This window comes from Phoxinus phoxinus, assembly GCF_949152265.1.
Source record: "Phoxinus phoxinus genome assembly, chromosome: 13".
NCBI classification, from domain to species: domain Eukaryota; kingdom Metazoa; phylum Chordata; class Actinopteri; order Cypriniformes; family Leuciscidae; genus Phoxinus; species Phoxinus phoxinus.
The window spans coordinates 25,315,539-25,329,335 of NC_136888.1; positions in this window are offsets into that span (position 1 = coordinate 25,315,539).

Consider the following 13,797-nt stretch of genomic DNA (forward strand, 5'->3'; position numbering starts at 1 on the left):
TACAAGTCATTCATCATTTTTTTCCCCCTTGGTGCTTTAAAGTAATCACACAACAGTGGCTTTTCTTAGTTTCAAGTTTACGCAAAGAACTCAATCAGGCATTCTGGAAAGAGAGATTTTGAGGCACCATGGAACTCAGCACAGCTGGAATGTCCTTGCAGATGACATAAATAACAGGAACTAGAGAGACCCCAGCCAGCATCTGGGAAAGAGAGGCAGGGGAAAAAAGGTCTTCCGTCACACCATGCTTCATTACTTGGCCCTGTCAAAACATACGATGTGCTGTCAGAACGTTCAACTCGTGACCCTTTTCACCCTCTACGGCCCTGATGAGAGAAGACAGTTCCTCGGATTTCTCTTGGACTGGGCGAGCTCCAAGTAGCACCTGAGCAAACATAAAACTTTATGGGGGGTTTTTTCTCCACTTTTACGGATTTAATGCAGAAGTCTATCTTAGCTGAACAACAATAAGGAAGTGCAATCACCTGACAATTATTGTAACAAAATGCAACACAAGAGGATAAGTACAATGCATAAAATCTGCATTTTGTTAAAGGACAAGTTCGGTATTTTACACTTAAAGCCCTGTTTTCAGATCTTTTCTGATGAAATACAACGGTTAAGATTGAAATTTGGACATATGCTGCTGTCCCGAGAATTTTCGGTTTCTGTGGTAGCACCCCCTCACCTCCACAATGGCTGTATAGGTGCACTGGAACAATCCTTCCTAAAACGGATTAAACTTTCGTTTACAAAGACGTGAAACTCACCGAGTGGTCAGGGGTGTTCACTGATATGCACACACAAAAAATCGCTGCAAAAGATGCTTTCCAACAGGTTTTATCGTAGTTTTTGTAATACCGTACCTCACAGCATCCAATTCAAGTCAATGGAGTTGGACAAAAACTACGATAAAACCTGTTGGAAAGCATCTTTTGCAGCGATTTTTGTGTGAGCATATCAGTGAATAATAATAATAGTAAATTTTATTTGACTTGTGTTTAACAATTGTTAGTAGGGGTGTAATGATACCATAAAGTCACGATTCGATATATATCACGAAACTGAACTCACGATACGATATTATTGCGATACTCCAAGGCATATGGTAAAAGGTTAACAACAAATTTACTGTTGACTAAAATGCAAAATTTGGTTTCACATTGGGGGTGTAAATGAATAGGCTTGGACTTGATGTTGGTAACCCAATGCACAGGACAATGGTGACACCAGAATAAAAATATTCATGATTTTGAAGCTTAAAATACAGAATTATTTTAGACGAATATGCTTGCATTCTGTCACTGACTAGATATATTTAAAATAATGTTGGCCACTTTTTACTGGTAACATAAATTTGGGACTGTCAGGACCCACAAATATTCTCCCATTGCATTAGTATACATTATATTCAACATTAATAGTAGTTATACTGACACTACTGTAATTCTCATACATTAATTTTCATTTTTGGGTGAACTATACACTATACAGATATGTGACCCTGGACGACAAAACCAGTCATGGGTCAATTTTTTGCAATTGAGATTTATACATCACATGAAAGCTAAATAAATAAGTTTTCCATTAATGTATGGTTTGTTATGATCAGACAATATTTGGCCGAGATACAACTATTTGAAAATCTGGAATCTTGAGGGTGCAAAAAAATAAATAAAACTTTTTTTTTTAACACAGATCATAAACATCACTGTCAAGAATATTTTAAATAACCTGATCTTCATTCACCGCTAGCTTCTACAGTATCTGTCAATCTACGTTATTTTACAGACATGCGGGTCTCTTCAGCATTCGTCAGCTCTGATTAGCCCAGAAACTTCGGGGGGCGAGTACCAGACCAGCCAGGCGGAACCACTAATTGGAAACCTCGGTCCACTAATTCCAAAGGCATGATCTCCCCCTAAGCAACCCTGATAAACATGAGCTTACGTGCAAAATCAATACCGGTTGCTTAGAGATTCATTGGCTGGCCGAGGGCCTTGATCGTTGTATCTACCCGATGCCACTTTTCCTTTTCATTAGCCTGCATTAGCCTCCTGCCTGGAGGCTTGATCTGACACGCAAGAGGAGGATAACAAAAGGAAAATGGCGAAAAAACAATTATCCAATTAAAAGGCTTTTGCCCTAAATGATTGGCTGTGAACTGATGAACTTGATGGGTCATTGCATTATTGGAGCAGGCTCTATACTAAGGAAACGTTCACGTAAGCGGTAAAAGGAAACATTTTGGGGTTAATTTGGCATTTGGATGGTCACTTGATGCAAACATTGAATCTCTGAAAAACCGAAAACCAACAGTTGTTATAACCGTGCCAAACAGATGCTATTACGTTATTTTTTTGCACCCATTGCTGCCACTTAAAGAGCTAAAAGGGTTTATGGGTTTCCAAGGTACATGGATAAAACAGACAAAAAGAAAATTTGATTAATAAAAGGTCAACAAAAAAGTAATTTTCTCAGAACAGCAGAAATAAACTAAGTGCTCTCGACTGAGTTGCTATCAGGCTTGGTTATATATTCTGCCAATGAACTCCAATGAATCTATACTCTGTTCAGTTTGACATGGGATTAGGGTTACAAATACTACTCCACTCCACCCTATCATTCCTCTGACATTTCCAAAGCCTTCCATCCTTCATCTTAATGATTGGATGAGCAATCCAACAAGGAATTGAGTATTTTACACAATATCCGTGTATGCAGAGGTACAGATGTACAAAGTAATTACACATAAAAAAAAATAAAAATTGCAACAAAAGCCTGGAGAGAAATGTGAACGGTGCCGATATTATTGCATAATACATTGTAGAATCAGCTACACCCATCCTAAAGCTTTAAGAAGAAAATTATGCCATAGAGCTATTGACAACATCTCCTTCTGCCAACGCTGTGACAGTAAGTCCAAAGAATATTTTATGAAGAATTGATGTTGTTCAGGAGCACAGTAAAGGATTTCCTGATTGAAGTTAACAATGACAGGTTAACATGAAAAATTAACAAGCTCAACCTCAGCAAAGGATCCAGCCAGTTCGCAGTCAGTAGATGGTTGTGTCAATTAAAACCTTCCATTTTTAGACTTGCCAATGCACTTTCAGAGAGAAAGGTACAACAGCTGGCCCTGGGACCCTTTAAAAGGGTTCTAATACGTACCATTTAGGTACTAATACACTTTTGGCACCAATTGGCACCTTTGAGGTACTAATATGCTCTCTTTAGGTACAAAGGTGTACCTTTTGAAAGAGTACTGCCCCCAGTAACAGCTTTTGTACCTTTTTTTCTGAGAGTGTGTTCTCTTTATGAGGTCAACTCAATGTGAACTCCATCTTCTAAAATGATAGTATGTGAAAGAATAAAGGGTGACGCATTGCTCAGCACGCTCATAGGTTTCCTTTGAGCCAAACCAAAGGCCCTGAGCTGTCTTTGTAGAAAAGACTTAAAAAGCATCATACTCGTTAGCTACTTGATAAATAATGAAAACACCATACTACAGAGGGAGAGAGAAGTGGCAGAGCATTTGGATTCAAGCTCGCTCCATGCCCTGGCAAGGTCTCTAGAGCATGATTGATGATTCAATACATTAGTGATGTTCTAATGATATGGGTGTGTGTGTGTGTACAAAAGTACAAGCTGGTCGTTATTTAACAATTAATGCAAGATCTATTGATGAGGCTGGCTCCATGCTGGGCTGCCGCTGATGTAAGCTGGAAAGTTCACCTTATTGGTGATTTTCAAAAGGTAATGACGCACACAGTTAATCATTTATGGGCCGCTTGACTGCCAAATGCTTTACCAATGGTATGACTCACGTGGGAGGACAACCTTAATAAGTCAGAAAGAGTTTATGAGTAACCATGTGATCAGAAAGTTTGATCTTTTTTTTTTTTTTACTCACCCTCATGTTGTTCCAAATAGTTTCTTCTGTGGAACACGAAGGTCAAAGGTGAATTGAAAAATATACTGACAGCTCCATATAATAAAAGTGAAAAGGAACTAGAGCTGTCAAGCTCTAAAAGAGCACAATAAAATACCATAAAGTGGTCCATATGCTTCCAACTCTTCTGAAGCCACATGATAGCTTTATATAAAGGAAAATAAAATTTAAACTCTTCACCTGGACATCATAACAGTAGTTTGGTTAAGTTTTTTTTCTTTTCTTCAGTGGTGTGTTTTGAACCTTATTGATTTTTACTGGACGGACAAAAACAAGGTAATTATTTACAAATGAAGACAATGTTCATTTTTGGGTGAACTGTCCCATTAGGTGCCCTTCACATCAAATGTTTTTTTATGTTTAAAAAAGCACAAAGAAATGCATTGCAATGAAAGAAAAAAATAAATGTCTAAGGATGTGGTTTTTTTTCTTTTAACTTAGCGTTTGACTGAGCACGTTTACAAATAAAAACGAGGGAAAAGCGGCAGCGTAAAATACAAAAACACATTCTGTGATAACGACCCCCGAAATAACTTTGAAGTGGTATACTGTGAGTGAACATCTTGACGCTGCTGAGGGCACCGATTAGATGAATACGTACGTAAATTTGTGCTGTGCGCTTTCCTCACAATAACAAAAACAGCAGTGAAGAAAGCATGTTTGCATGAGATCTGCAATTCGGCCCTCCATTCAAGTAAAGTCACATTTATGTATTTAGCACTTTATAAACCAAACAGCTTTACAGTATTAAACATGAAAAAACAGTGTCCGTGTTGCTTTCAATTAGGATTGCACTTCAATTTCTACTATTAAGCAGCTCTTCAGTGTTAATGTTTTCACTCACGGACATCTGCCCTCGACGGACTTAAATGAGTAGTTCACTTTAAAATGAAAATTACACAATGATTTACTCACCCTCAAGCCATCCTAGGTGTATATGACTTTCTTCTTTCAGACGAATACAGTTGGAGTTATATTTATAAACACCCTGACGCTTCCGAGATTTATAAATGGCAGTGACTTGCAACCATCAGTTTGAAGCTCAAAAAAATGCATCCATTACAAAAGAACTCCACACGGATCCGGGGGGTTATTAAAACAATTAAAAAAGCAGTGCAGTAAAATACAAAAATGTGTTGTGTGTAAACAGCCCCTTAGTTCTACACCATTATGGGGTCATTCACAAAGAATGTGTTTGTGGCGTGGTTCAGCGAGGTCTGTAGCGGGAGAGAGAGAAAGGAGACGAGCGGTACGCAAGTAGGTCAAGTGCAAATGACGAACACCTGTGTCTTGTTGCAGTAATTGGCGTGGAGAGAGTCTTCTGTCTTCCAACCCTTGAACCTCATCTCACTGGTGCCAAATTTTGGGAAGGAAGAAGAATGCCGCCGCCGTCATGCAGTCTCCGTCAGGATCACCATTTGCGGACGTCATCCAAACGCTCACGAGTCTGCATCAAGAACAACATGAAGCACTGCTGGACATGAGGGATGACCAGGAGTGTCGGTTCCAAGCCCTCGTCCAAGCCCAGCAAGAAGACCGCGAGCTGATCCGGCACTGGATAGACCGGGAGGTTTGGGCCACGGAAACTCCATCTGCCCCAGCCCCGCCCAATCACATGCCTCTAAACAAAATGGGGCCACAGGATGATCCAGAGGCTTTTGTGGGCCTCTTCGAGAGGTCCGCTGAGGCCTGTGGATGGGGACCCGCAGACTGGCCAGTGCGACTCATACCTCTGCTCTCTGGAGAGGCGCAGGTGGCCGCACAACAACTGCCAGCCCAGAAACTCCTGGTGCATGAAGACCTGAAATGTGTCATCCTGTAGCGGTTCGTGATGGCATAATTTTCATCCTGCATCCTTTGTGATGCCGCAACAGCTCCGGGACTCCTGCTGCAGATGGCTGATGGCCAAGGGAAGCAACGTCGAGGGGATCATCGATAAGGTGGTGCTGGAGCAGTTCGTGGCACGGCTTCCAAGAAAGACCGCGCAGTGGGTCCAGTGCCACCACCCGACGCCGCTGAACCAGGTCATCCAACTGGCGGAGGTTTAGATGATGGCGTGCCTTGGGGTCGGCGAACCCCTGCCAGCAGCTTCTCTCTCTCTCTCTCTCTTCCCCTGTGTTTACCCCACTCCCTCTAAACCTGTCCCGCTCCCTAGGTCCCGAGGGGCACCTCGATGGAGGAGTGGGACAACGGCGGAGCCGACAGCTGGTCCCAGAGCGCCGCCCAGGGGCGTGAGGCTGACACCAGCAGCACTGCCACCACTCCCGTTCCTCCGCTCTCACCACACCAATTCCTTGACCCGCTTCCTGCCACTAGGGCGGCGGGAAGGCCTGAGCTGGTCTGTTGGTGTTGCGGGGACCCAGGTTAGGGACTCTCAGCAGGCCGCCCCCGATCAAGCTGGCCTGTACCAGATACCTGTGAGTATTAAGGGAGGTACGTATCAGCATTGGGTGGATTCAGGATGTAACCAAACCTCCATTCATCAAAGCCTGATTCAACCAGAGGCATTGGATAATAGCCGCATGGTTAAAGTACGGTGCATGCACGGGGAGGTGGTGAACTACCCATTAATGTCGGTGGCTATTAAATTTCGGGGACAAAGTGCCATTCTCAGAGGCAGTGCCATTATGCAATATTCCGCAAAAAGCGTATCGGATGTACTGTTTCAGTTAATCTCCCGAGTGGGAATCCCGAAAGAGATTCTCACCGATCAAAGCACTATTTGCAAACTATTGGGCATTAAATCGATTCGCACCAGCGTTTATCACCCAAAAACGGACGGCCTGGTGGAATGATTTAATCACACATTAAAAACCATGATTCGGAAGTTCGTTCAGGAAGATGCCAAAAATTGGGACAAGTGGCTGGAACCCCTCTTGTTTGCGGTGTGCGAGGTCCCCCAAGTCTCCACGGGATTTTCCCCCTTTGAGCTTCTCTATGGGCATCAACCCCGCGGGGTGTTAGATGTCCTTAGAGAGACTTGGGAGGAGGGACCTTCGAACAGTAAGAACGAAATACAATATGTACTGGATCTGAGAACAAAACTCCACACTTTGGGGCGGCTCTCTATGGAGAATTTGTTACAAGCGCAGGACAAACAAAGCCGGCTATACAACAGGGGAACCAGACTACGTGAATTTGCACCTGGAGATAAAGTGCTTGTGTTGCTCCCAACTTCTAGCTCTAAATTACTCGCGAAGTGGAAAGGACCCTTTGAGGTCACACGGCGAGTCGAGATCTCAATTATGAGGTGATACGAACAGACAGGAACAGAGCACATAAGATTTACCATATCAATCTCCTTAAAAGGTGGATGGAGGCGGAGTCAGTGATGCTGGCGACGGTGGTGAGTGGAGAGGAAGATCTCGAGCCAGACGCGAACACAAAAAGTCGATCTCTCGCGCTGGCCCCAGGAGGAGATCACCTCTCACCCTCCAAGCTCACTGATTTGGCCAATTTACAAGCAGAATTTGCAGATGTGTTCTCGTCCCTGTCTGGTCGAACGGACCTTATCCAGCACCACATTGAGACTGAGCCGGGTGTGGTAGTGCGCAGCCGGCCAGATCACTATCCTGAACACAAAAAAAGGTATAGGTCAGAGGAGCGAATTAGAGGCAATGCTAGACATGGGAGTAGAAGATCCAGCAGTGATTGGGCGAGCCCGATAGTTTTAGTGCCTAAAAGGGACGGCTCGGTTCGGTTCTGTGTGGATAATCGCAAGGTGAATGCGGTGTCGAAATTCGATGCGTATCCAATGCCGCAGGTTGACGAATTGCTTGATCGGCGGGGTACTGCTCGATTTTATTCGACACTGGATTATCTCCTATATCCAAATAAAAGTCCCAGTCACGCTGACCGTCTTCTTCCTTCCAACCCTTGAACCTCATCACAGTGTTTTTATTTAAAAACACAACACATGACAGTGTAATGACCAAAAACACAAGGGGCCCTATCTTGCACCCAGCGCAATTGACTTTGAACACCGACGCATGTATCATTACTATTTTGCACCCGCGCACAGCGGACTTTTCCCTCCACAGACGCACGTCGGTAAATTAGGAAATTAATTTGCGCTCGCGGGGGCGGTTCAGCGCAAAGAGGAGGCGTGTTCCGGCGCAAAACTTCAATGGTGCTATTTTCCAGTTTTTGAAAGCAATTGCGCCATTGACCAGAAAAAAAACAGTCTAAAGACAGTGGCGCGTTGCGCGTTAGTGATGTGGTATTTTAAGGGCGCGTGCTTGGCCATAATGTTAACCCGCATCCACTTTGATTCTCTAATATAAACAGATGCAGCAGTTTTCATTTTTGCAAATCATACATTATTACAAGGAAAAATATTAACACACGAGGGAAATCATTGTTGTGTCCGTGAAGATGAGAAAAAGATCTATCTAGATAAAAAAATAAAAAAATCTAGATTAGGCTACACATTTAGCCTACTACCCAAATTATACGCCTGTTTAACCTAATTTGGGTGGGTTTCTCCCATCATCCCCAATGTCACTTCTCTGTGTTTTACGGTCCAGACGAGAACGTCGGTTTCCTCGGCTGTGAACCGCTCCTGCGTGCGCCGGCAAACCCGCCGTTATAATAGCAATCCGCCATGGAACAAGCGCGTCTGCTCTTAAAGGGAATGTGAGAGGACGCTCTGATTGGTTTATTTCACGTTACGCCCAAACCACACCTATGAATAATGAAGCTACTTCAGACCAACCCCTTTTAGATTTGCGTCGGGCGCAAGAGTCATTTATCCGCCGGGAAAATAGCAACAGCGCCGGGATCCGCCCACAAAGTTACTTGCGCTTTGCGCTTTGACACTTGCGTTTCAGATCGTTAAAATAGGGCCCAAGGTCTAGATATGCATTTAAAAGTTGAACCGAGTGCTGCATTTTCATGCGCAAGATGCTTCTAAACCTGAAAGCGACGGTCAAACATGTCAGTCTAGCGTATGTTGACATAAAAACAATGAAAAAGGGGTGCTGTGAAATACAAATACTTCTGTGTGAACGGCCCCTCACCTTTTTGAAAGAGACCCAGGATTTAGATGTAAAAAAAAAAAAAAACGTACAGTAAAAATGGACTGGCAATTGTTTCAAAACAGTGTCAGTATAAATTAGAGTAACACAGACAGAGACCTTTGCATCCATTGGTTTTCTCTCCTCAATGATGTTTAAGAGCAGTCAGTCCATGAACTGTTCCCAGCAGGCCTTTGCTTTAAGTCTCCCCTCTGAAATGTCACTTATCTGCTCTTACATAACATATGGCCTTTAGGAGGGCACTTTTAATCATGGGCAGGATGCAATCTTGCATCAGCATTTGTGAGCTGTGGCAATACATCTATGAGGCTGCTGTTATCCATTTGAACTGCAGCGCCAATGAACAATTGCCAAAATATCTAAATGTATAGTGCTGTGAGATTTATGGAGGCAAGAGTAAAATTGAGAGAGGACGATAGGAAGACTGTGGTTTTCACAGACATAATTCATTTTTGACAGAGTGCATAAATCAATAAGTGAAGCACAAAACAGAAACTCCTAGTAACGGTTATCTAAAGCCCAGTCAACAAAGAGACACAAAGACAAACAATTCGGTTAATCTCTCTTCACAATTGAGCAGACATGCCACAAATCAACAACCATTCCAACAGAAGCTATTCAAGTGATTGTGTACAGTAAGTTACATTCTTTTTTAAGATAAAGGCCTGGTTTCATAGACAGAGCTTAGAGAGTAGGCCTTTGTTAAATTTGGCCATTTAAGTAGCTTTTATAAACATTACTGGTGTGCATCTTGACAAACCAATGCCACTGACATATTTTAAGATACAGTATGTGTTAAGACAGCTCAAACATGCATTTTAGTCTGGGACTAGGCTTAAGCCTTGTCTATGAAACTGGGCAAAAAGGTAAAGTAAAGCTGTGATAGTGAGAACGTTTATTGCTATAAAATAATGTATAGCTAAACAGTTTAGGCGTCTGTAAAATATTCTGAACATCCACCTGGAGTCTAGACTTCTTTTACACCACTTATGCTATGAAACCAAGAACCTGTGAATTGCAGAGAGAGAACTGCACAATCCGAAGCATCGTTTTTCATTGACGACCTTTCAAAAAAGAGCCGTGGGCTTTTAAAAGCATTAAATGTACTTGAATTTGTCCATATCTCCAAGTATGAGATTTTGAGCATTCTTGTGGTAGTCGGGGAAGTCAAGATTTTGTCCTCAATTTGTTACCTGGCACGATGCAAGGTTCTGGTTCCTTATTGAATCTGTCTGTGTTTTTCAGCTTCATTTGTTGGCAGGAGTGAACACATGCAGACTGCGTCTCAACAACAACTGCTTCTCACTTTTCTCGTCTGCCTAAAGAGGTCAAGACAGCTAGCTTGAACAGGGACTTCGCTAAAATTCATGGGTTCTGTGTTATACAACTAGAAAAGAAAAATACTGATTTTCAATTACAACCTGCAAGGACGTCCCTTTTGCTTGTTTTCTGCCTGCGGTTAACATGCTCTCCTCACTCAATGTGGGTATTGTCAGGGGCTTGAGATGTTGCCAGGGCACCATGTCCTGTGTCTAATATAATCAGTCTCACTGAATTACTATCCTAGCTAATAACATTATGACCTGGTGACACCAATTTAGTCCCTATAGGCTGAGGCCCTCCACTCCTTTATATTACACGGTCTGTTTGCCTCAGCTGCTGTCTGCAGAGATTTGTAAGGTGTCTGTATAGCCCCTGAAAAAAGGGCACTCTGCTGAACACTGAGTGATTAGTCTCCTAGGCCCCTGAAAAAATGGGTCGGATTTGGACTTTGGACGTTTTAGACAGACTTTTGAGCCAACAAACAAATGTAGTCTGAGTAACGTGGTAAAAATTTGTTTCACAGGAGGTCATCCAAGTGACAACCAAGAACAGGAGAAAAGCTGTCATAAAAAGAATGATTGGAGCAACTGTAAGCTTGTGCAAGAAGACACTTAGGAAAGGCTGTTTATAGATGCCTACGGGCACAACCTGAATATCACACACTCTCATTAATACAACACATCTGGACTCTGTTACCATTAGGCAGATTTTTTTTTTTCTTTACATCTCATATTTCAGCTGCACACACACACACACACACACGCACACACGCACACACAAAACCATAAAGTACCAGAGGCACACAAAAGGATCCTCTATTTCTGCTTTCACGCATATGAAAAGTAATGATGCGTAATTAGATTAACTACCAAGAGGCAGAAAAATACTAAAATGTCCTGAAAGGTTATTTTTGTTTCATATCCGGCTGAAAATAAATGTATCATGAATATCCACAGGCATACATTCCTTGAATTTTGTTTAGTCATGAGACATGGCCATCCATACAAGCGAATTTAGTTTACATTAAAATGACATTCAACTAATTTTCAAGTGGTGAAAGTAACTTTTTAATAGACTGAGAGTTTTTAACTGGATATAAATACTGCCATTACCTTGTCATCTTGTTCTGTTTATTTATTGTTAACAAGTTTCCACAATTCTTGGCAATATGCTAGGAAAACGTGTTTTAAATTTTCCGCTGTTACTTTTGCTAGTAGACAGAACTGGAAAAATGTGCTACCTTCTCTTACAATATCATTAGAAAGAAAGCTTTTACAATAGAAAATACCCAAGATTGACCAGAAAATGGTATATCTATTCATTCAAATATTCATTCAGCAAATCCAATTACAGGCGAAACTCGAAAAATGTGAATATGGTGAATAAGTTTATTTCAGTAATTCAACTTAAAAGGTGAAACTAATATATAATATAGACTCATTGCATGCAAAGTGAGATCTTTCAAGCCTTTATTTGTTATAATTTGGATGATTATGGCTTACAGCTATGAAAACCTTTTCACAATCTTCTAATTTTGAATTTGGGGTTTTCATAAGCTGTAAGCCATAATCAAATTATAACAAATAAAGGCTTGAAATATCTCACTTTGCATGTTGAGTCTATATAATATATTAGTTTCACCTTTTAAGTTGAATTTCTGAAATAAATGAACTTTTGCACGTTTCACCTGTACATATCGACCACTGTAAAAACAGTTTCACACTTCAATGCTTTGAAATCAAATGTCATACCCGTAAAATATATTGCAGTAAACAAGACTAATAGATCACCACCATCACTAGCCCTGAAGACACATTATACATTTAATGTAAAACGGTGCGAATTAGCAGAGATGACAGATTCTGTGCATTTCACATTCGTGAGAAGGCTCCATAATTCAACTATGTCTGTTGAGCGAAGTATGCACCTGTGTTTAATAGCACTACGCATTAGTGTCTACAATCATATTTCCATTTTTAATAAGCAATTTAAGAAAAACCCTAACAAAACACACAAAAAAGCCTCTGACATCTTCTTTACACAGACAAAAAATCAAATCGAGTCAAGTTTCCATCAGCAATTTGTAGCAGCATCAAGTTTGAAACCACACAAATGAGTCTGGACAAAAACAAATTTGGATAAATAGGATCTCACGGTGGGCGATACAGTTGAGATGTTGTGTTGTCTACAGGAGCCGTAGTGAAACTCAGTGCCCCCTGCCTGTGATATAATGCAGACCAGATGTCAGCTGAACCGTGTGACTAGCATTAGCAGCACTCACAGGAGGCTTCATTGTCTTTCACTGGCAAGCAAAAAGTCAGCATTCCTGACGGAGCAAACAAGAGACTAACCGGCAACCGCCGCCTTTTCCAGTTCTTTCTCATTTTACTTTGGTTTTATTGAATTCCTTAATGACAATATGACGAGGAAGCTGCAAGAACAGCAAAAACAAAAGTGCTTTGTACATAACTGTATAAGATACGAAGGAAGGAATTAAACAATTCAAGTTCCCTAACAATTCTTTTCAATAAAAATTTGTAAAATGCAATAAATTCTGCAAAAAGAAATGCAAATTTGTATGTAATACAAATGTGTATAGCATCAATATAATCTTGATGTAGGCTACTACATCCGCCATGTTGTCATTAACATGTGACCAAGCAATGTCAGTTGTGTCGCTTCGCTTCCATTCATAAATCCTCTCCCGTGGCCTCATAGGATAGTAAAGTGTCCATTGGGCACTTCAGAATCTCGACGAAAAATGGTAGGTCATAGTAGTACTTTTTGCCACCTCTTTAATGAGTACTGTGAATTCCACCATACTTCTCCTACTATATAGAAGGGAAGAATGTGATTTCGGATGCGGCCAGTAGCTTGGGAATTTGTTTTCACGGCTTGGGTTTCCGAGTCACTAAGAGTCATTTGCTTGAGAATCGGACTTCACTGGCCATGCTGAAAAGGAACCGGTTCTTGGTTCCTATCTTAAGTCTCGAGTTCCTCCAAAACATCTTTTTCCACCCGTGTAAAAACTGTTCAGTCGCTTTGAATAAGCCGTATGATTTGAGAAATCGCCAAAAACTAGGCATGATAATTTAAGCACTGAAGTTTAATATTCAAAAACAAAATAGAAGAACTAACAGGTGTGATGTCATTTCAAACCAAATCTGGCCAAAACAACTGTGTTCTGGAGTATGTTTCCGGAAAACTTCACACTGGCTGTTAAACACCCTCAAACTGCTATTGGTTAATGATGATTACATAATAGGTGGAAACCTTATTTCCATGGAAGTCTTTTCAAGATTTCTTCACTCTGTCTGTGGAAGTCAGACACATAAAAAGTATGAATACAAAAGAGGAAGATCTATAAGCTCTAAAGGGAGATTGTGGCTTTCAGACCAAATAGAGACCAAAGCCTTTTCATAGATATGAAGGTCAAGTCAGAGTTGATGAAAATAAATATCCCCTTGTCTTTATTTGCCCAAGGTC